This window comes from Buteo buteo, chromosome 13 (genome assembly GCF_964188355.1).
Source record: "Buteo buteo chromosome 13, bButBut1.hap1.1, whole genome shotgun sequence".
Classification (NCBI taxonomy): Eukaryota; Metazoa; Chordata; class Aves; order Accipitriformes; family Accipitridae; genus Buteo; species Buteo buteo.
In genome coordinates this window covers 17,445,953-17,468,056 of record NC_134183.1, presented here as the reverse complement: position 1 = coordinate 17,468,056, position 22,104 = coordinate 17,445,953, and the positions used below count along the sequence as shown (strand labels likewise).

Genomic DNA, 22,104 nt, shown 5'->3' with positions numbered 1-22,104 from the left:
GTGATGCTTGGCTGCACCCCACCATAGCGATCACCGATGGCAATAAGGGCACACGGGGAGGGACCCGTGAGCATCCCGACACTGCCCAGCATTTTGGGGACCACGTCTCAGGATGATGAGGGTGAGCCAGCATGAGCCGAAAAGCATCAGGGTGTTAACGGCAGAGCTCTGCCTCTTCCCCACAAGGATGGGGACCCCAGGGAACAAAGCCAGGGATGCTGCTGGGAAGCAGATGGTGCTCACACCCACTACGGATGCAGACAAACCGTCTTTGCCTTCGTCTCCCAGCCGACACCCAGGCACACATCCCATGGTGCTGTGCCCCTCCCCGCATTACCCCCGCAGCAAATGGGGTCTGCCAGTCTGGCCCCTCTGCCACGGCCCCGTCCCACCTCCCCACCTCCCCGGCCCCATGACCTTCTGTTACCTTGAAATGCCACATGCCCAGTCCCTGCGGGATTTTTGGACAGGCACTCCTAGGATGCCACTGAGCTGTATTTGCAGGATTAACTCTTTCAGTCCAGTTTTTGTTGTTATTTTTTAACAAACGAGGTAGCTTTGCCATACACTTCTCCACAAAGCGCCTACCAAATTTTAGAGATAAATAAAGTATAGTTGTATTCAGACGTAAAGTCACAGCACCCAGCAGGCGTAATCCCAGGAGAGCTGTCCTTCCCTTTCCCAGCCCAGCCTTTCCAGTGTACCTGAGAAAAGCTCAGACACATCACCCAAGGATCAACATTTCCAGCACGGGTTTCGCCCAGCCCCAGCATAGCTTCGACAGGGCTGGATGTAGCATCACAGCTATACGGAAATCAGAGCATTTAAAACCACAGGCTATAAAAATTCCACCGCGCTCAGAGAGAGGAAGTCTAGATTCCCCATGGAGAGGCGTCCAGGAACCGCCGCTGCTGGGTTATTAGCCACCAAGCCATTAGACCCCGCCACACCTGCATACCTCAAGCTATGGCTAGCATATACTAGCGAGGATATATGTGCTTAATGGCTGTGAGGTCAAACACATTCAATATACCACCATCGAGCTACCCACAAGCCCCAGAGCCACACAGGTATTTTGCTCTCAACATGGAAACTCTTGGACTGCAACTACAAAAGCATGGAAAGGGTCTCAGTTTCCAAGGCTATCGCGGTCCTCCATGTGCTCCAAACATATTTTCTCTACCCCAACATGTCCTTTTCTGCACTCAGGATGCCCTTACAGCAGGGCTGTAAGCAGGGCACACACCCTGGACAGCTGTACTCCTCCTGGATGCTGTATCCTACAATCTGGAATCACACCTGGATGGGGCAATCATGCTTGGGGGTTCATGTGTAATCGCAATTCTTGCTTTTTTTTTACAGGGTGGTGCCTGAGCCACCACTCGTCTCAAAACCAAAGCTCAGTGGAGCGTTGTCTGCACATGCAAATCTCCCATCACCAGGCCCAGGCCCACCTATCTTGCAGGGGAATTCAGTCAAACCAACCAACGGTCATTAGAACCAGGGAATCCAGGACCCTCAGCCAGCCCATCTCTAACAGCAGCGTAAAATCTCTTCCTACCCTAAAGCTGCACCACTGGTCTGCTCCATCTGCTGCCCCCACCATCCACGGCAGTGGGAATTCAGTAAAATTAAGCAACTTGCTTAACACAAGGCATATTTAACCCAAAACTTGCCTGGTGCTACAGTGGGATGTTCCTGCGCTCCTCTGGTTCGTGCAAGTTCACCCTTGAAAGCAGCAGGAGCGAGCCCAGCGCGCTGTGAAGGGCACGTGGCTGCTCAGCTCATGGAGGGCTGAACGTCTGTGGCTCCAAAGAGGGGTTTGGGGGTGAGGTGGAGTGACCTGCGATTTATGGAAGGGCAGACCCAACGCTCTGTCAGTGCCCTCTGGCCCTAAACTATGAAATCTCCAAGAAACCCTGTATAAAAAGCTCGGTGTACACCGAAAGCCACGGCGCAGCACAGCAATATTGGCCCCATTGGAGCCCAGCTGCTCCCCCCCCCCCGATATGCCCTCACAGAGCCAGAGACAGTCTCGGCCCCGAATACGTCAGCCCAGATCCATCCCGGATGCTTCTCCCCTGAATGAAGTGTGGTCACACTAGGGATGGATATAAAAAGCCTGATCTGAAATCCTCTGGCGTGAAGCCCTTCCTGCTCAGGGGCTGCCTGCAGGCAGGACCAGCGGGTCGCAGCACAGGCAGGAGCAGAACCCCCCGGCCGCCTCTAAGGGGTGTAAAGGTGCCCAGTGACAGCGGGTCATCGGGGTACACGGGGAAAAGAGCGATTCTTGTAGGCACACACCGCACACGGCCTGGGCTGCCCCTGCCCTGCACCCCCAGCCTCTGCCGGACTAAGGCACGCGAGGAAATCTGTGCACTTAGCAAGTCCAGAGGGTTCCCACTGTGTCACTTAAACATACACGTTCCCCATCTTCCACGATCACTGTGCAAACCGCCGTCACGACCGGCGAGGGAAGAATGAGGAGGTGCCGTTAAAATTAAAAAAAAAAAAAAAAAAAAAAAGCGGGGGGAGGGGGAAAGCAAGCTTCCCAACTGGGACGGTTTGCACAGCCACAATGCCGCGACACAGCACGGAACCAAACTGCGGGCGGGGGAGCGCGGTGTCCGCACACAACACACCCACGCGAGACCGGAGCGCGGCGTGACCCGGCTGCCGCCCCCAGCCCCAGCCCGCCCGGCCGCCGCTTCTCCTCCTCCCGCCGCGGGGCTGCGAGGGCTCCGCAGCCCCCGCTGCTTGCGGGGCCGGGCCCTGCACCCCCCCCTCCAACCCCGGACACCCCCCTCTCTCCCACCCGGTCACCCCCATCCCCGGGTCCCCCCATCCCCGCGCACTCACCCGGGCGGCCGCAGCTCCCGCGCGGGGCCGGGGCCGGAGGCGGCGGGGGGGAGGGAAGGAGGGGGTTGGACGGGGCTGGTTCAAAAGAGCCAATTAAAGAGAAAAGCCGGGGGAGACGCTTTCGGGGCGGGGGGAGGCGAGTCTCGTTCCTCTTGGGCTGTCCCACGCGTGGGTAACCCGCGGAGCTGCTGGGGACAGCGAGCGGCCGGCACCCCCAGCCCTCCCATCGCGGGGCCGGGGGTTCTGGGGGCAAGAGCCCAAACATCTACCCTCCTGGAAGGGATCAGACCTCCTCTGGCAGGCAGCTGGGTGTCCTCGTCCCCCTGCCTCTTTTTTGGGGGGTGGGTAGGGTGTCCCCAGGGCTGTGGGTGCCTCCAGCACACCCTGCAGCGCTTCCCCCCTGACGCAGGCAGGGACACGTTCCCCGGGCACAAGCTGCAGCTTGGGTTTGGGGGTTGCTGCGTGTGCAGGATGGGTGAGAGGGAGGGAGAGCAGGATGCTGCTTTTTGGGAGCGCTTCCCACGTGGGCACTGAGAGCTACAGAAAAGGGCCGCGGAGAGGAGGATTCCGCTGCTGCCTCGTCAGTCTGGTGCCCTGCACCACCCACCAGCGCTCACAAGGATGCTCAAGACATGGGTGTTCCCCAGTGTTCATCAGGACAAGGGGTCATCAAACACCAGGAGGTTCTTTCCCCATCAGTTCACAACCAACTTCCAGAGCAGAAACTGAGGAGAGAGACGAGCATGGGCTGCCAGCCCTCCCTTACATTACCAGACGCACTCACCACGATGCTACAGAAATGCGTTTCCCAGGGGAAGTAATGCAAGAGTATCTCCAACGCAGCCAGCAAAGCTGATACAGCCACACATTTGCCAGGCAGGTGAAGCTGCAGCAGCCCCTTCCCACTGCCTGCACTGACGCAAACTACTACACGTGGCCCCCCTGGCTGGGAGAGGGCTCCCAAATTCAGTACAGACCCTTTCACAGGCAGCACTCACCCTCGCTTGGCATCATCAGCAACCAGGGTCCCCTTTCACTGCAGGGCTGCGGGAGCTGGGCGAAGGCAGCCTGCCCGCAGCAGGGTCCCAGCCCGCTGGGAGCTGACACCCCAGGGAATCCCCACTGCCTGGATCACGTCGGGGTTGCTGGTGTCCCATTTCATGCCCAGGACCCAGCACCAGCCGCTGTGACTCCCTTCTCCTGCTCCCTGCCTGCTCCGGCCCCAGCGCTGAAACACAGCCCAGCACATCCCCATCCCACGGCGAACTGGAGCAGGCAGCACAGCCGGCTCTGCTTCCTCCCTTAGCACAGGCCCTGACAAAGCGTGCCCCTGCGCCGATGCCTGCATCATGCCCCTGGTATTTTCCCCTTGCTAAGCCACTGGTCTATTTTTCCCCTCCCTATCCTTCAACCTCCCTTGCACTCATCGCACAGCCAGTGCTCCAACTTGCCTGCTCCACGACTCCCCTCTGACATGGCTGGGGAGACCCCAGCACAGCCCTTGCCGCCGCTTTTTATTCCCCAACGCTGGGGAGAGCTCAGGCAGAGAGACTTACTCAGCCAAGGATTACGAGGAGGACAACGCACGCTGCTCGGCCTCTGCAAGAGCCAAGGATGCTTCAGCACCTATTTCAGCTGCCGCCCCAGCGAATCTCCCCCCCCAACCTCTGAAAAGTTTTGCTCAATTCCCTTCGTAAAGGTCTCGCAAAGCAAATCCCTCCTGGCTCTCTGCCTCCCTCACCACCAGACATGAAAAGCACTCGAGTTTCTCCCCGGGTAACGCGGGTAAAAGCCTTCAACATCAAAGGCATCGCACAAGAGTTATCCCCCACCCCCCTCCCATGCAGCAGTACTGGGGCTGCCTCCATTGAAAGCACAGCAGCCTCGGTGGTTAAGGCGCCGACTGCACTTGAGACATAGTTTTGATTTTTTTTTTTCTGTCTTTTTTTGGTTTGGGTTTTGTTTTTTTTTTTCCTTTTTTTAAACTCAGCCACAGACTGGGGAACTTGGGGCAAATCTGAGCCAGGCTCTCCTTTGGGGGTAATGTGAATAGCATGGTGCTGATGGGGGTTTGCCCACTGTCTGACGTGTGGTCACCCGAGGAAAAGGGGAATAAAAATATTCCCTGTGCCAGTCCTGTCTGCTCATTGCCCAACATTAAAGGAAGCCACTAAGTGTCCTGGAGCAAAAACACAAGCACCCTCCGAGTGAGCAGATTCACACGCGTTTCTCAGCAGCCTCTGCGACTCCGTTCCTCCATCTGCAAAACAGAAACAACATCTCTCCCCCTTTGCGAAGCACTTTGATATCTCTACAGCAAAGCAGGGCGAGGGAGGGGTGTTCACCTTCCCGGAAACAGGGAGCAGGATTTACACCCAAAACAACAACAGCCTCAGCACAAAATACCAGGCGAGAGGGAGTAGTTGCAGACGCAGCAGGAACGGCCATGGATTCAGAAGATGAGGAGGACTAGAAAATAGCTTCAAACACCACAGGGATTTCAAAAAGTCATAGGACCACAGGGTTTCTTGGCCCATTTAAGAGTGTTCTTCATCCCTTCAACCCACACAGCAGTTGTTCCTGCCAGATCACCGCCTGCCCGGGCTGCTAGGTTAATTTTATTGCTGGAACATTGAAACAACCTTCATTTGCAGGGGGGAGGTGGGAGGGCTCTGCCGTTTAACACTTGGCCGCATTCATGCTGTGATTAATATCACCCGATGCACAGATACCAGATGTTCTTGGGGCAGGCTGGAGCGTATCCTAAATTGCACCAAGATGGAATTTTTGGGCAATTTTCAGGGAGTGCTGAGGGCAAGCACTAATGGGAGAGCAGAGATTTACACAGATATGCAAAAAAAAAAAAAAAGCCCATGGGGTTATGGCCCCGGTCATAACCCCTGGGCTGGTTGCAATGCCATGGGCTGCACTTCCTATAATAAACAGCTTGTCATTTGGGGGGCAATTACTCCAATTCCTGTTCTTCAGTGGGTCACAAGCCTCTGATTTCCATGTGTTCACAGCAAAAAAAGACTTCACTTTTGCCCCTGCCTCTGCTGCTCCCCTGGAGCTTCAGCTCCAAGAGGGAATTGCTAGTACAGGAACAGCAAACACTCAGAAGGTTCAACCTCTCCAAGCTGCTTCCCCAGGGTCCCACTCCAAGCCCACTCCAAAGCAAACCCTCCCAACCAAGTGCCTCACTCCATCAGCAGTTTCTCCCCACCCCTATGGGGCTGCTCGCTGGGAGGAGTGCCCCGGGGTCACCTACATGGGCGTCCATTTAATTAGAACCAAATCCTATTGCGTTGGAGATGGGGTCATTCCAGCTTTTTGGAGACCACGCACTGCCCTGTCGTACAGCTGACCTTGATCAGGGCGACTTCTCCTGGCTCATTGCTGGGTGCAAGGTGATGGGGCGCATCTGCTCATGGCGAGTGGAGCCGAGACCGGTGACCTGTCCGTCTCCAGTGTGACACAACTCAACGCTTGCTCTAGGAGGGGAGCACCTCGCTGTGCCGAGTGGCCACGGAGTCGCATTTGCGGCGAAGTCTCTCTGCAGCTCACTGTGGCTCTGTGAGCACAGAGGGCTCAACTGGCAAATACTGAGGTCCAAGTCAGGAGGTAATTTGCTGGACCATCTTCAGCTTTGTAGAACTATGTGATGCCCAGAAACCTCACCACAGGATTTCAGAGACCTCTCTTCTCTTTGCATGGTTTCTTCCCACTCATCGCACGTGTGGGCCATGGCTGATGTCCTCAGAAAATGAATTCAGGCAGTCTCAGGACCTGCTGGGTTTCTCTCTTCTCCTTTGCCTGGGTTTGGGAGCTTGGAGCTTGGAGTTTGGGTCATTCTCAGGTTCCCCAAACCAGGTCATCCCCATACTTACTACTTAACCAGAGACGGCCAGGCTGTGATTCACACACCACTTTGACGGTGCTGGGTGCTGCTGATTACGTGACTGGTGGCAATCACTAGCACCTGTGTCACTGGGGCTTATACCATAGGAGACAAACTGGAAAATAAAAAAAGGGTCCAGTGCCTTCTGCCATAGACACGAAAAGCAGCAGTGAAAAAGAGCATTTCCCTTCCCTGAAACTCCATTGCTCCCCGCTGCCGGAGTCAGACACGCTTGCTGCCGGCAGGGAAAGCACAGGAGCGTGTGCGTGTCCATGGGTCTGGGCAGGAGCTGCAGCAACCGCGGGCGTGAGAAATCCCGCATCCCAAGGGGCTGCCTTTTTGTTTCTACTGAAACGGTAAGGCCTGGCTGACACCTAAAGCCTGGCTGGGGGGGGTTCATTAGAGCAGGAAGGAAGGGTAATCTCTCTGCAGGCTCCCAGTCCCTGCTATAAAGGACTTCACCCAAGCGAAGTCTCTTTCTGTCTCTCCTCCAGCTTTTCCCACCACAGAATCGTGCTGCGCATACAAAACTGTCGCTGAATCAAGAATGTACACCCAGAAACCAAAAGTAAAAGTTCTCTCCTATTCACTTCTTTGAGCAAAGGTTAAATCCAACCAAATACATCAGTTTTCACAGACAGGACGAGCGTTTGGCAGCCAGCGGGAAGGAATGGGAACGTGGGAATTCCTCCTACGACTTGGCAATGGGCTCTTCCCCCGGCACGGGAGCTCTCTGGGGTCTGCTCAGCCTCCGCCAAGCTAAGGAAGTCCCTCATGCAAGTGCTCAGTAATCTCACAGGACATCCTGTAGCTCGAGGAGGAGTTTGCATGAGGGGCTGGATGGATTCAAGCTGCCTAACTGCTGGAGAGAGAAATAGGAAAGGGGAGGGGGGGGGGGCAGACCTGGAGCTGGGATGTCCTAATCTGCTGTTGGGAGAAACACCTCTCTTCCTACTGAATACAGAAGGTGTCTACAGCAAATTAGCTACCAAGTCAGCCATGCTAAGCTGTAACATGAGGTCTGCCTGCGATGGGCTCCATCACGACATGAAAGAAGCCACGTTAATATTTCCAAGGCCCTCCTTTTATACCTAGAGGGGTTAAAAAGCAGCAGGGCAGGGGAACAGGCACATGATGGCCCACAGTCTGTGCATGGTCCTCTCCTAGAAAAGCCTCTCCCCAGCGGGTGTTTGTGCCCCTGCCCACGCACAGACGGCGAGGGGACGTGCCTGGCCCGGCCCCTGCGTGCTCCCAGCAGCAGCAGGACTCGGGCAAGCTGCGGCAAGTCAAGCTCTGCTGAAGGACACCTGGGTTTTGGGTGCAGCCACCGATGGTGTTGGACGTGCAATGCAAGCTTCTACCCCAGGTCCAAAATGCTCGTGCTGGGCATCTTCGTCCAGCACCACCCCAACACCAAGGCAGGCCCTGAGGCTCTATAAAGATTAATAATGCCACTTCACTCCACCAGAGCTCTCAGGCCGCCAGCACAGCATCCAGCCCCTTCCTCCCCCGTCCCAGCTACTCCTGTCATCCCACTCCCCATGACAGGGCACTTCCCGGGTTTTGATGCTCTTCCAGAATCAGGGTGATGCAGCAGTGCTGTGTTCAGAGACACAGAAGAGCCAAGACATACATCCTAAAAGGTATTTAGACACCTAATTCCAATTAGGCTGTAATGCTCCCCAAGAGATTTTGGTATATGTACAGAAGCACCAATATTTGAGAGAAGTTTAGGGGCAGACCTGCACCACAATCATACCAAGTGGGGAATGAAACACCTGGCCCCTACACCCAGGTCTCACCATCACCACTCCACCCTACGCAGCATTATGTATATGTAGACTGAGGCCAGCACTCAGGACCGAGAGCATGGTGCCCACATACGCGTGATGGAGGCCAGGAAGGCAGATGGTTGTATTTACTGGGGAAGTGGAGACACCCAAATTAGTAGCTGCTACTGAATAAGCTCTCAATGGGTCATCAGGAACCATCACCGGAGCTGCTGGGGAGACAGTCACCTCTAAGAAAGCAGAGCTTGGCTTTAGGCATGAATAAAAGAAACATTTCTTCAGACCTACCATACACACTTGGCGTGTGTTTTGATTTTAGGGTTCATTTGTACCTGTTTTGCTCTGTTACACATAATCCCTAGCTTTACAGCACCCACAAACCTAACATCGTAACAGCAGATCATACTTTCTGGTCCAGCGGAAGGAGATCCTTTTACGGGATGTATTCAGAGCAACTCTCCTGGACACAAACCTGCAGAACACCAAGGGTGCCCCCCAGCCTTGTCTCCATTTCCTACAAGGACTGGAGAACCTGGCTAGGGGATGCTCCAGACTGCAAATTCCACTGGGTCCCCCAGAGTACCCAAGGAGGGGAGGCAGCACCCGCTGACCCACAGCAACATGCATCCCTGGCTCCGATGCACCAGGCGCCATGCTCCCCACCAGCTTCCCAAACCCTCGTCTCAACACAGTCAGCACCAAGCAGCTGCTGAGCTGAGCCCCATCACCCCACGAAACCAGAACAGCCCTGTAGCGACCCAAGCACCGCTCAAAGCCACCTTCCTCCCCAGGCTGCAATCTGCAGATAAAGGCAGCGGCTTCGCTCTGCGACGCTCACAGCCTCTTAAAGGTCACGGGCCCTGTTAGGTTTGAGGTTTTTGGTTCTGCAGGATACAGCTCTCATTTCTGACACCCTCTTATAGCCAAGAGCAGAGAGTGCTGCTGACTTCAGCATGTCCCTGGGGGCCCAGGTCCCCCACTTTCCCCCCACATCCCTGCAGCACCAGGAGCACTCTTGGGGCACTGACCATCAGTCCTGAGGGTCCTGGTTTTGGCCCAGCAGGAAAAGCATCACTGAGGCCTCCAAGAACAGACCGTGGATCCAGAGTCTGGGATCATTCAAGCCAGGGCTGGGATGCAAACTTATTTTTTAGATGAAGAGCAATAGGGAAAACAGCAGTGCCTCCAACCTCACCAAGGGAAAGCCTTCTACCCAAGGAAAGCCATGTCCTGCCAGAACATTGGACAACTCAAGCTCCTCTAACCCCCATTATAAATCAGCTCCATCATGTGAACGGAGGGAATTTTAGGAAACAACCCTGCTGGAGAGAAGAGCTGGGAGAAGAAGCCACTGCAATGCTCCTGTGGTCTTTTATGGCTCTAGTAACTCATTTGCTGGCAAGACCTCCATCCAAACAATGCATGAAGCACCTCAGCTCCAGCAAGGGGTGCCTGTTAGTAGGAGAGAGGTTACATACCAGGTATTGCTGTGTCTATCAGAAGAGTCAAAAACCCCACAGCCCAGCACCCCTCCTTCACGTTGTGCGCTGGTGAACAGAGACCAGCATCCACATCACACCAGACTCTTCCTAGAGCCCCAGGACACAGACCCTGGAGCTTCTGGAAAACTTCCTTAAAATAACCACTTTAACAGCCCTCCAGGTTGCCAGGACCAGGAAATAGGCAAAGCCTAAGGCAGGAGAAACAGGAATGCAAAGTCAAGGCATGAAAATATCTGCTGCTTCTCTTTTCATCTCACAGGTTTTATGTTTGAGGACCGAGGAGTACCAACTTCTGACAGTTTGGCCAGGCCAAGCTCTCTTGGTCTTCACCCTTTCAAGGGCAAAGGCTGGGTGCTGGGTTTAGCCCTCGGGGGCCATGGGCAGGTCCAGCACAGCCCCACTCTACCCGACGTGGGATGGATGTCCCTGCCCTCCCCATCCCATCCCCCTCCCTCTGCGGGGCAGCGCAGGCAACATCTGGGCAAGGGACGATCCCAGAGTCTCATGGAGACTTGTTAAAACTTGCTCCCTGGGCCCCAAATTGCCCTTTTTTTTCAGACTTAAGACAAGCTGAGTGATCAGCTTTGGCCTCCCTATGGACCTGTGGTCCAGCGAGACAAGCACTACCCTCCACCCCACACAGAGCTGTTCAATGAGGCGTTTCCAAACCTCTTCCCAAACCTTTCTGTGCCTCTCCCACTGCTGCAGCCCCGGGGCTCCACGTCCCTCTGCGGGAGCCGTGGGAAGGAGGGCACGTCCCGCACGGGGACACGCCGGCCCGCAGTTGCACAGAGGGAAGGGCTGGGAGGGGGACCCCGGGGGTCAGCCAACAAGAAGAAGAAAAATAAATCAACCATAGTGATTTACACAGTGGCATTCGCTCCTTCCTGCAGACTCACATTTTCACCACAGCTGCTCAGCAGAAGCTGGGGACGCTGAATTGCCTGAAGGGCTCCAGGACACTTCTGCGGAAGGATGTTTCCTTTTCCAGTGATTTCCCCTTGATCTGCCCTCCCTGAGAGCACCTGGAGCCCCATGGACCCGAGGATGCTGGGTGGGTACCTGCTTCACCAGCTCCATCCATGAGGTTTTGCTCTGGGACACGGCAAGCAGGGCAGCAGCGTGCTTCGACCCAGCACCATTTGGGACAGCAAAGCCTTTTCATCCCCTGCCCTGTTCTGTGTGACCACCCTCCTGGTCCCTGCACAGTGTTGCAGCCACATAGGCAAGTGGGGATTACTCCAAGGCAAATAACTGTATTTCTGCCCCCAAACAGCCAGACCATCTGCCCCTCCGGTCCTGTAGCCCCAGCACAGCCCGGCCAGCCCACCCCTCTGCTCCTGCCCCCCATAGCTCTGCCTGCACAAAGCAACATCAGGACCAGGGCTGGTTTGCACTCCCTGAGCTTTAACCAGCCCCAGCACATTGTGCAAGAGCAGTGGGCACCACTGATGTATCACAGGGCTGCATACACAGCTTTCAGCCAGCTGTAACTACTTCTGGGATTTAAATCAGCCTCATCTTCCCCTCCCCCAAGTTTGCTGGCCAAAGCTTTCCCGGGGAAAAGCGCGCCATGGAAAAACCTGGGAAAATAAACACGGTGTGCCTAGCCAAATCCCTAGCCCCAAGAGCTGTGCTCCTCAGGGTTTAGTGGGGTATGTGCCATGGTGAAAGGTGAGCGTCAGCAATCTGCATTACCGAGCTCCCCAGGCAGAGCTGCTTGCTGAGGATGGTACCTACCCCCTCCCGGTCTCGCTCCTGCAGAGCAGCCAGGGCTCCCACCGCCCCACATGAAATGGTGCAGGAAAAGAAGGGGTCAAGGAGGAAAGGCAGGAAGGAGGATGTTCAGAGCACAGCATAATGCTCCATTCATGGTAAACCTGCCCGAAAGGGCATCCACATGCTCTGCTTCTGCTCCTGGAGCGGGAACAACGCCTCCAAAAGTGACTCAGGTCCCAGCATGGGTGTAAGAGGTCTAATTTTTCTTCCATTATGAGCAATTTTATGTTCTCAGTGACTGTTAGGAGGAAGTCAGTGTGAGCTCAGACCAGCCCCAGGTGCTGCAGAGAAAAGCCCCAAACCATACCCTGCTTGGTCTGCCTGCAGCCCTGCAGCTCCCACCTCCTTCCTCCACTGCAACTGTGGGCTCCCAGCCACACGGCTAGGTAATTTTTAGCCAGCTGGTAACATTTTGAATAAAATTACCTAAATCTCCATGCTCCAGCCAACAAACTGGGCTTTGGAGAAGCTTTCCATAACAGGGCAGTAATCCCCAGCGAGCCGAATTGCATCCGAAGATGTGACGCCCATCAGAGAGCTCCAGCGAGGACCACCCTGCTCTGCAGAACCGCTGCCCTCCCCTCCTCACTGCCTGCACAAAAATACTCTCATTTCTTTTCTATCCTTGTGCATCTCTGTCCTGGACGGCCAGCCAGCCAGCTGCTATTCCCTGTCTGGTCAGGTAGATGGTGCTCAGCCAGCACGAAGAGGGAAATCATCCGGGCTAGAAGAATTAAATTGCCTCTGATTAAGCCAATAACTCAACGTGGTTTCCGCTGACAGATGCGGAAGGTCCCGCTCCAGCCCCAAACAAATGGGACCGAGTCAGATCCTGATTATCTATTTGAGACTTTCGCCTTTCACTTCGGGCTGGAAGGTGGCAGATAAACTGGTAGCAAATGTTTCATCAAAACCAATGCTTTCCCAACTCACGTTCTGCTGAAATTCACTCCGCTGACACTTCACCCCCCACCTTTGACCAGCTCTCCCCACACATTTCCCACAAAACCAAACCACAGCAAAGCCCAGTGGAGTGGAAACAATTTGCCCATTTTTTCCCCTACAAAGTCGTGGGTGTGGGGTTCCGGGGGGGGCACCGGCTGGGCCCCTCGTTCTGACGGAAGCTGCCGGGCACAGGCAGCGGGGGGGTATGGGATCTCCATCACATCACCCCAGGGTCACTCTCCTCTGCCATGCCGGATGTAGGATGTCTAATATTTCTCCAGTTCTGTTTTAACACTCACACCATCTTGGGAGCAGGAAGTTTAAGCCATTTCCTGCAAGGCACTGCTCTGCCCTTCAAATATTTTCAGCCTCAGTGCAAGCTGTTTTAAAACCAAGCCTGGCAGCTGGAGGTGCGAAAGCAGAGGAGGGGCTTGTCGAGGGAAAATTCAGTTTGCAAAATCTATTCAGTCCCCACTGCCGTGGAGCAATAAAATAAATATTGCCACAGGCCATAAAAGAGAAAAATTAATTTTGCATGTCTAAAAATGAGAAGGAAAAGCAGAAACTCAAAACAATGTTCTCTGTGTCCCTCCCAAGGGATGCAGCACTGTTCCCCAGCAGAAAGCCACAGCCATGTCCCCCCCTTGTCCTGCAGCCTGCGATTTGAGGCTTTCCCAGCTTTGCTCTTTCAATGGAGCCCAAAGGATGGCTTTGGTTTGTTCACTCTTCAAACAACTGTCCCATAGACTGTCTGTCCCACAAATGGGCTGAAATAACCCCAGAGAGATCCTTCCCGCTCCTCTGAGCGGAGGAGAAACCAAATGCTCATTCCTTGAAACTCCGCAGGGCAATTTCAGGCCGTACCAGGGCAGAGCTGGAAACCCCACAGACCCAGGTCAGCAGAGCTCAGCCCCATCCCCACGTCACCCTCTCAGCAAGGAGTAGTCACCGCTCAGCCCAATCCTTTCTCCCCATGCCCAAGGTCGCACATGCAGAGGAGGGGTCCAGCCCTGAGCAGCATCCCAGAGAGCCCCTTTTCCAGAGAGGAGGATCCTGGCCGCGGTGCCTAGGGATTTTTGGACAGAGCGGGACTGAGACTGAAAACTTTTGAATGGAGCCTGTGCCGAGCAGGAGCAGCCAGGAAGAGGAGGGAGGTAACGCTCTCCTTTCTGCTTGCTCTGAAGCTAAGGGCAGACACAGCCAACAGCACAAGCCAGGGGATCCCCTCTGCTACCGCAACGGCTTTGCAGAGGAGATGCAGCATGAGTTGGGCTGGAAGCCATGGGGCCAGGAGGACAGCAGAGCCAGGCTCTCCTCTCGCTTCTTCCTCCTCTGCTCCTCTCCTTCATAACCTGTCCTCCTTACTGCTTTCCTCTCTAACCAAATGGGGATTTAAATAAGGAGCTTGTTTTACTGCACTGCCTGAGCTTGAGAGATGTGCCCAGGCATCACTGGGGAGGGGATGGCAGGGAGGTTCCAGATGGTGATGGGGAAGCCTGGGGCAGGACAAGCAGAGTACACACTGCTGCTAGTGACACCAGGACTAGCTTCAGCGCCAACACAAGAAAAGAAAAGAAATCCCCCAGGGTCCAACAACGCAAACATGGGCTCTGGGGAAATGCTGGATGATGGTGGCCAAGCGGGGAGGCAGACGGATGACAGCCCATCACCTGCTGCTGTCCCTGGCTGCTCCAGCCCACATGTCACACGTGAGCACTGGTTATCTCCTCCCAGCTCTTCTTCTCCAGGTGACACACACGGACACGTGGCCTTGCTACAGGGAGACAAAGCCATGCCCCAGGGCCCATGCAAAGGCCTCCACTTCACCAAGCTCCCACCTACGGAGCTGCTCCTTTGCAAGACTTTTCTGCCCAGGAACTGAAGCCACAAAGCAGAGAGGAAACCCCAGAGCTCTTTCAGGGCCCCACAGGAACACTTCACCTCTCAACCTCAGGGCATGCGTTCTTGGGCTGTAAATAAACTTTTATTTACTACACAAAGTAGGGCAAGGAGGACCATTTCCCTAAGGCAATTATGGCAGGATCTCACATTTCATCTGACTCCACAATGCGACTCCTGGAGACCTCAGTAGGAGCCACACAGGGCATGACAACACCTCTCCTGTGGCCACATCCCACCCAAGTCCTGCTTGTCCCCTTGTTTCCAGCCCAAACAGGATCGCTCTAGGGCACGGCTCTGCCCAGCCACCCTACACCCAGGACTGCCAGGTTTGGAGAGAGCACGGCTGGAGCAAATTCACCTCCCACATCCCACAGAGCAACATGCAACCGAGGTCCATCCTCTGCAGATGAACTATGATGGATCTAATGCTGCCCTCCAGGACCACCCAGATACTCCCTTCTCCCAGCACTGATGTGCTGTGTTATTAAGGTCTCTTCCAGAGCACTGAACTACCTACGACCTGGGCATCATCCTCAGCACTCAACTGCATCATCTTGTCTTCTCCAAGGCCACCAAAATGGGTGAACAGGGGATCTTGGGGGCGGCGTGACCCCAGGGAGGGCCTCAGCAGCCTGTGAACTTGGCCTCCCACTTCCACCCCCTTTATCTGCACGTTGGGCTGCAGGAGGAAGCGAGTTCAGCCAGAGTTTGTCTAAACAATTATGTTTTATCAGAAAAGCTGCTCAGATCTACTCCTTTTTCCCAGGACAAATCTGGACAACTCCAAGGTAATCTCCGCTCTCCTTCCTATCTGCACAAGATGGAAGCAGGGGAGGAGGACATGAGGCAAAGAGCATCCAAACACCCGCCAGTGCCTGCTCCACCTCCCTCAGTGTCAGCAGTCTCCATCGCTCATAAATCAGGAGGCAGCATCCATCCCCACATCTGCTCCACACACATCCAAAGTTTGCCTTCCAAATCCTTTTTTCCCCTCCAAACTACAGGTTTTTCAAATTTAGGAGAAAGCAGACTGAAGAGCACAGTAGACTGGAGAAGGTTTTGATACAGAAACATTTGATACCCTCCCTCTCCTCCTGGACAGCTGAGGACCTCTCTCTTTGTAGAGCCACTCCAGTACGCTGGGCAGAGCAGCTTCTCCCATCCTGCACAAGCCCACTGCACCTCTGTGACCAGTAATTTCCTTATCACCAGCTGAACCTCAAAAAAGAAAGGACTCAATGCAAGGACGAAACTCAAGGCATCTTGCCACATTCACCAGCTCCTTGTTACAAAAGGAGAAACTGGAGTGGGTAGAGGCGTTCGCCCAGGACAACGAGCAAGCGAACAGCAAAGGCAGGATCCTGACTAGGCTCTCCTGCCATCCAACCTTTTGTCATCTTCTCAGTGTTTTTCTGGCTCTTGGTCCCTGAACTTACTTCCACTACAGATGGGAGCAAGTTGCCAGTGAACGCCCCAAGTACGTCACGCATGTGATGGAGGACAGCAACCTCTACACCGTAACGGCATGAGCCCACGCATTTGTAGCTTCAGAGACTGTAACCAGGGACTCATCCTGTATTTCCATGTACCAGAGCTGCAGAGGAGGGTTCAGAGGACACCACTACTTTGATGCATCAGTAGAAAGCAGCACAGCCTCCCAAATTAGAGCAAATAACAAGCAAACAAAAATTCCCATCCAAAGTCGTAACATGCAGGGGAAGCAAAGACAGGCAGGGGCTCCAGCCCAAGCTGGGTAGGGCAATACCTGTGATTTCCCTCCAGCTCTACCTGTCACACATGAAATACGCCCCAGGTGCATTCATACTGGAGTTGAAAGCAATGCCCTACAATTTAAGACTTGCGAGCTACCATACAGTTGTAACTGAGAAAGCTCCTTTCAAGAGCTTATGTATCATTAACTTTTATCACTGCTTTCCCATCCTAGGCACCATACCCTTTTGGATTCCCATCTAATCTTCTTCCCCTGAGATCTCCCCAAACTAAGCTTTTTTTTGAGAGAGGGAAGGAATGTCTGTCCCACTCCATGCACAGCAAGCGAGCAGGAGAGGGGAGAAGACAGAGCCATCATAAAAAGTTGAAGTCCTATTGATAAGCATCAAAGACAGTCTGACCCATGCACTTAAGTAAATGATTGTCCACAGCGACCTGTTTGCAGAACAACCTGACACGAGGGGATGAGGTTTGCTGGGGAGCTGTCACGCACTATTGATAACAAGGGATTAGTGTCTTGCACAGTTCTGTCCTGCTGCAACATCCCTTTTCACCTCCATCTCTTTGGCTCTGGTAATAATATAGGAGGGTAAAATTTGTCTCGCCCAAATGGAGACGTCTCCAGCTGAACTGATTGCATAGGATCTCTTTACATTCAGCAGAAAAAAATAAACCCTTTGAGGTCACAATTCACACCAGCATAAGGGAGGCACCCAGGTAATTAGCTCAAGTATAGACATCTCAAGTGAACGAGGGTGAACGCCATGCAGTACGTATGGATGAAGCCACATGCAAGGGATCCACTGGGAGCATTCTCTGCAAAGGTCTTGCTCATAGATGGACAAAGGTTGAATCCACAAAGAGACAAAAGGAGGTAGGTGCTCAGCTCCCACTAAATATTTCTGGACCCCTTGGAAACACTGGCCAGGGACCACGCTGGAGCTGCACCACGGAAAGCCTCCGCAGACCTGGAATTCAGGGAATACCCAGGGGCTGGTAAGACCACTCAACTCAGATGTAACCTGGACATTGTCTCCTGGGTTGAAAAGCTAAACATTAATCCAAGGTTATGCCCATATTTTCTAGAGCATCAACAATCTTTGAACTTCAAGGTATTGAAAGATGCTTCATTTCAGTCCTTCTTCATCCCTGTACAAATTGCCTTTGCTATGCAAAAACCAACCCACTGCTTCCACACAGAAGAAACTCTAGGCAATACAAGTCAAGGAGGAGCCAAGCAACCGAAAATCCCCATGCTGTCACTCCTGAGGTGGCACAGCAACCTTAGATGGCTTGTTAAAACTATTTGTTTTTCATAAATGCATAAACATCTGCAAAGTTTTGTTGTTTGCAAAATGTTTTGGACCAGACCCTTTGGTCCAGTTTTGTCTCTCAATATGTCCGGTACTATCTTCATGCCAAGACAAAATGAAGCAATTCAAGAGAGTAAAATATTTATGCACGTGACCCTACAGAAATCCAGGGAACTTCTGCGCAGAGACCCATTCAGAAGACCAACAAAACGAACGGCCCAAATTCAACTAACCCGAAGAAAAGCAGCCCGCTCCCCAAGTCCCTCCTTTAAAACCTGTAACAGATGTAAGAAAAATTGGGCCCAAAGAAGTCTGAGCACAGGCTGCAATCCAAGACCAGCTGCTTCTTCCATTTATAGCCACATTCACTTCAGCTTCATTGCAGCATCTTGGACAACACAAAAGTGTCTGTGCGTCTGTTTGTTTGCTGGAGGAGTAAAGAACACAACTGGCTTGCTGTCAAGTTATCTTTTTGCTCGCAACAATGTTTGATCTTCTAAAAACAAAGTTATCTCTCTATAATCTCAGTTCAGTTCCTCAAGTCCTCTTACAGAGTTTATGGAGTTGGCACTGTACCCAGCCTATGGTGTCCCTTCAACTACTGGCCAACAGAAACATCTCGGGCAGGGACAGAGGTCTAGAAATAGTTTAGAAGAAAATGATTTCTTAACTACAGAAGGTTCATCACCATTGCCATTGCTTCCCTCCTCCAGCAGACAGCAGAGAAGTCACAAAATGAGTGGCCAGGCCTTACTGCAGGAGATCAAAGCAACCTCTTTGTTTTATCTTGGTCAAGATAACGGATTTTATTTGCCTTATCAGCCTGTAGGATGATTAACCTAAATGTGAGAAAGCTTGAAGTTGCCAAGGGAGTTGACAGGCGGGGAGCATGTTCCCCAGCACGACTGCCATGGGCTCCAGACATGCAGATACCGCAAGGTAAACAGAGAAACTCTTGGGTCTGGTTTGTACACGCCACCCTCAGCCAGGGCTGCATCTCCCATTGCCTTCCAGCGTCATTTATACATACGCAAATCCAACAGCAGGCAGGAGCGCTCACCCGTGTTTCTCAGCGCAGCAAAGGCAGTTCTCTGCCCAGGGGCTGCCCTGGTTTGCATGCATGGAGGTGCAGAGCCAGAAGGGTCCTGCAGCTGCACAGGGCTCACACCCCAACACAACGAGCAGAGACTCCACAAGGCTGCAGAGAGCCAACAACTCCAGGTGCTGTGCAGTTGGTCACCTTCTGCCTGGAACAGGAGGCTTTGACCTCTACAGAGACACGTTCAGCCTTAGATGCTTCCTGCAAGGTGCAGGAAGGAATGACATTGATGCATAATCTAGCCCACAGACCCAACCTAGCAATGGAAGAGACCTGTCAGGTCATTAAGCCCAGCGCCAGGAGGACTCTGCAGCTCAGCATCCACAGGTTTGCCCTCTCCTGGTCTCAAACGACACAAGGCAGGGAAGGGAAGTGGGAACCATAACGCTTCCTATGGGAAAATATTCCTTCCCATAATGAATCTCCACTGAGGAGATCACTGCTTTTCCTATGGGCCCTCAGGGACTTCCAACAGGGCAAACGAATTCTCTGTGTGATTGCTCCTGGGTCTGGCTGCCTGTGCTGGAGACTGGGGGCAGGCAGGCTTGCTGCCTGGGGCGTATGCTGCGTGGCTCGAGCACCCACATGGGACCGTGATGGCATCCATATAAACTGCGCCCACACAGACACAAAGAAGGGGACACGTGAACACCAATGTGACTGGAGCTGAACGTGATGTAATGAGTTTGCGAACAGCATTCCTGGGGGGCAAAGATGTGCAGCAGAAGTTCCATCACATCTACATCACCTGGCCTCCTTCCCTGACATCCTCAGTGCCCAAAATACACCCCAAAAGGAACGGAGGTGCGCTGGCCGCTCCACGCACAGCTAGGGACAGAGAACAGGGTGGGAGGGGAAAGCAGAAAGCGCCCAGCCCCGATGCTGGATGCTGCCCTCCCCGTGCAGGCAGGAGGCCATGCATGTGGCGTCCCGGATCAGGCAGCGTCCCTGCAATAGGACACAATTATCTCCCCCGCACACGCTCCTGCTCCTTCGTTCCAAGTCACTGGCGCTGCAGGTCTCCATTTTTCCAGATTATCTCATTTTTGGCACCTGAGTTCACAAACTAGGACTCTGCATTTCCCACTCAGCCCCTCCATTTGGTATCTCAGGCTGTAGGCACTTCCCCGTTAAAAAAAAAAAAAAGAAACCAACAAAAAAAAAAAGACTACCCGTAATCTAGCCCAAATGTGTCAGCTGGTTTTAAGGAAATGTTTCCCTACAGCTTTAATCTTTTTGTACAGTTAAATTGCAGTGCAGCTTAGGGAGCTGGAAATGATTACTCACTGTGTCTCCACTCAGCCCTGGCCTCTTCATTGCAGGGAGCGTCACTGTGTTAATAGTCATCCAAATCCCTCTAACCCTCAGCTCCAGCAAGGCGGCCCAACCCCGTGCTTGGCGTCACCCTTGCAGGACAGCACAGAAGAAAAGTCGCCTGAAGGCTCGGGTGGTTTTGTTTCTCCGTCCCTGGGTGTCCATTGCAGGATGGAGGCTTGAGGTTGGCTGGGGGCCACCGGGCTGCAGCCCACACCATGGCTTCCCCAGCACACAGCAACGGGTCCCTGGTTTTTAGATACCATCTTCACAAGGACCTCAGTGGATCTGATTTTTTTTTAATTTTTTTTTTTTAATTTTACCTCAACTCTAAGGCAGCTTCTAAAATAGCAAATTCTAAAGAAAAGGCTTTCCATAGGGGTCCAAGGCTGAAAAAAAGAGCGAAAAGGTTGAATTGCTTCACTCTCCTGATGGTCAGTCTGCAGTAAAATAGGAGGGGGGACCCTGGTGCTTTTTAAGAGGTAGGTGGCACCCTGCGTGGTTTTCCCAAAGGGGGCATCAGGCAGCAATGGGACAAAGACTCCAAAGAAGCTGAAAGCTCAGAGATGGTTCAGACCATTTTGCACATCACCATGGCGGGACATAGCTGTTGCAGAGGAAGATCAAGTCCCTGTTTTAGGTGAATGTTTCCATTATTTATTGTATCTGCCTTGATTTATCTAAGCAAGCTTCAGAGCATCCTTGCAAGAAAGGACCACAGGGAAGGAGAACTGTGGTCCTACCAGTTGCCAAAAGCAGGAAAACAGGGTGAAGGCAGGAGCAGGCATCAGAGCCGCGGATGAGAGCCTGCCTTGCTGGCAGTATGCTGTCCCTGGGGGCCTGGGCAACGCGACCACAGCAGCTTGTGCCAAGACAAAAAGGATCATCAAATCACACTGGCTTTCACTTCTCATCTGGGATTGCTTTTAATCCATCACCTGAGATCCCAGAATTGAGCCTTCACCCCAAATACAAACAGGTTCAGATCTGGGGGGAGCAGAGACGGAGTATTAAACCAAAGTGGAAAACATTAACTTTTCTGGGACCAACAATGTCTTCTTCTCGACCCCGACCACCACCGTGTTGCGAGGCATGAACAACAACAGAAGAGCAAGACATTCAACCATGCATGCACAGCATCAGCAATGGAAGGCACCAGTGGAAGGAGATGCTGATGCAGGAGGATGCGGCAGGATTAGCCACAACAGACTCGATGCAGCTCTTCCCAAGGATCTGCCTGTCCTCCATCCAGCTTGGGAGAAGTCCTCAAGATCCCTCCTTTGCAAAGGGCTGGCAGATGTCTCTGGATGAAGTATTGCTGCTCCCACAAAGATTCCCCTTTCCTCTTCCAGGCAGCCTCGCTCAGCCACAGTGGAAAGGAGACCAGTGGGGCTGCCCCCCTGCCCAGAGCCATGGGGGACATCCCAGGCAAAGCTGCTGCTCCCAAACAAGCCAGGGAGGAAGAAGAGGATCAGAAGCAGGAGGCGATGGGGGCTGAGCAAGCCAGCACCTCACCAGCAGCTACACCAGCAAGGGTCACCAAAGCAGGACCCAGCTGCCAGGCAAAGACAGCGGGATGGCAGCCTGGGCAGCCAGGGGCACAGTCACCCACCCCAGCCCCTCCTGCCATGCCTGCTCCGCAGTGCGGCACTACGGGGAGGAACTAGCTCCAGCCACGCTGGCGTGGGCACTGCGTGCCCTGCTCAGACCTGCCTCCCCAGCACAAAAGAGGAATGGCCTCAGCCACCAGCTCCAACCTGGGCCAGCACTCCAGGGCCAGGAGTGAACCGCTGCCCACAGCAGGAGCTCGGGAGAGGTTATCACCACCCACGGGCGGTCATATTTGGATGTTAAGATTTGGTAAGTCCTACACAGTGAAGACAGCCTACCGCAGTGTCTGAGGGTGCGGGTTCAGAAACAGCACTTCCCCTCACCTTTTTTTTTTTTTAACGTTTATTTTTAATTGCTTGTG

At 53.5% G+C, this 22,104-nt stretch overlaps 1 protein-coding gene across 4 annotated transcripts in view; it reads right to left on the bottom strand.

Moving 5' to 3' along the window:
• Window positions 1-22,104, bottom strand: part of SEPTIN9 (septin 9) — a 105,759-nt gene that overhangs the window by 36,161 nt on the left and 47,494 nt on the right. Inside the window, exon 1 of one of the 4 annotated variants that reach the window (XM_075044910.1) lies at window positions 2,860-2,878. The exons of the other annotated variants lie outside the window; for them this stretch is intronic. The gene's annotated coding sequence lies outside the window, so the exon portion shown is untranslated. Of the gene's footprint in view, window positions 1-2,859; window positions 2,879-22,104 lie in introns of those variants that run through there. 4 annotated transcript variants of the gene reach the window in all.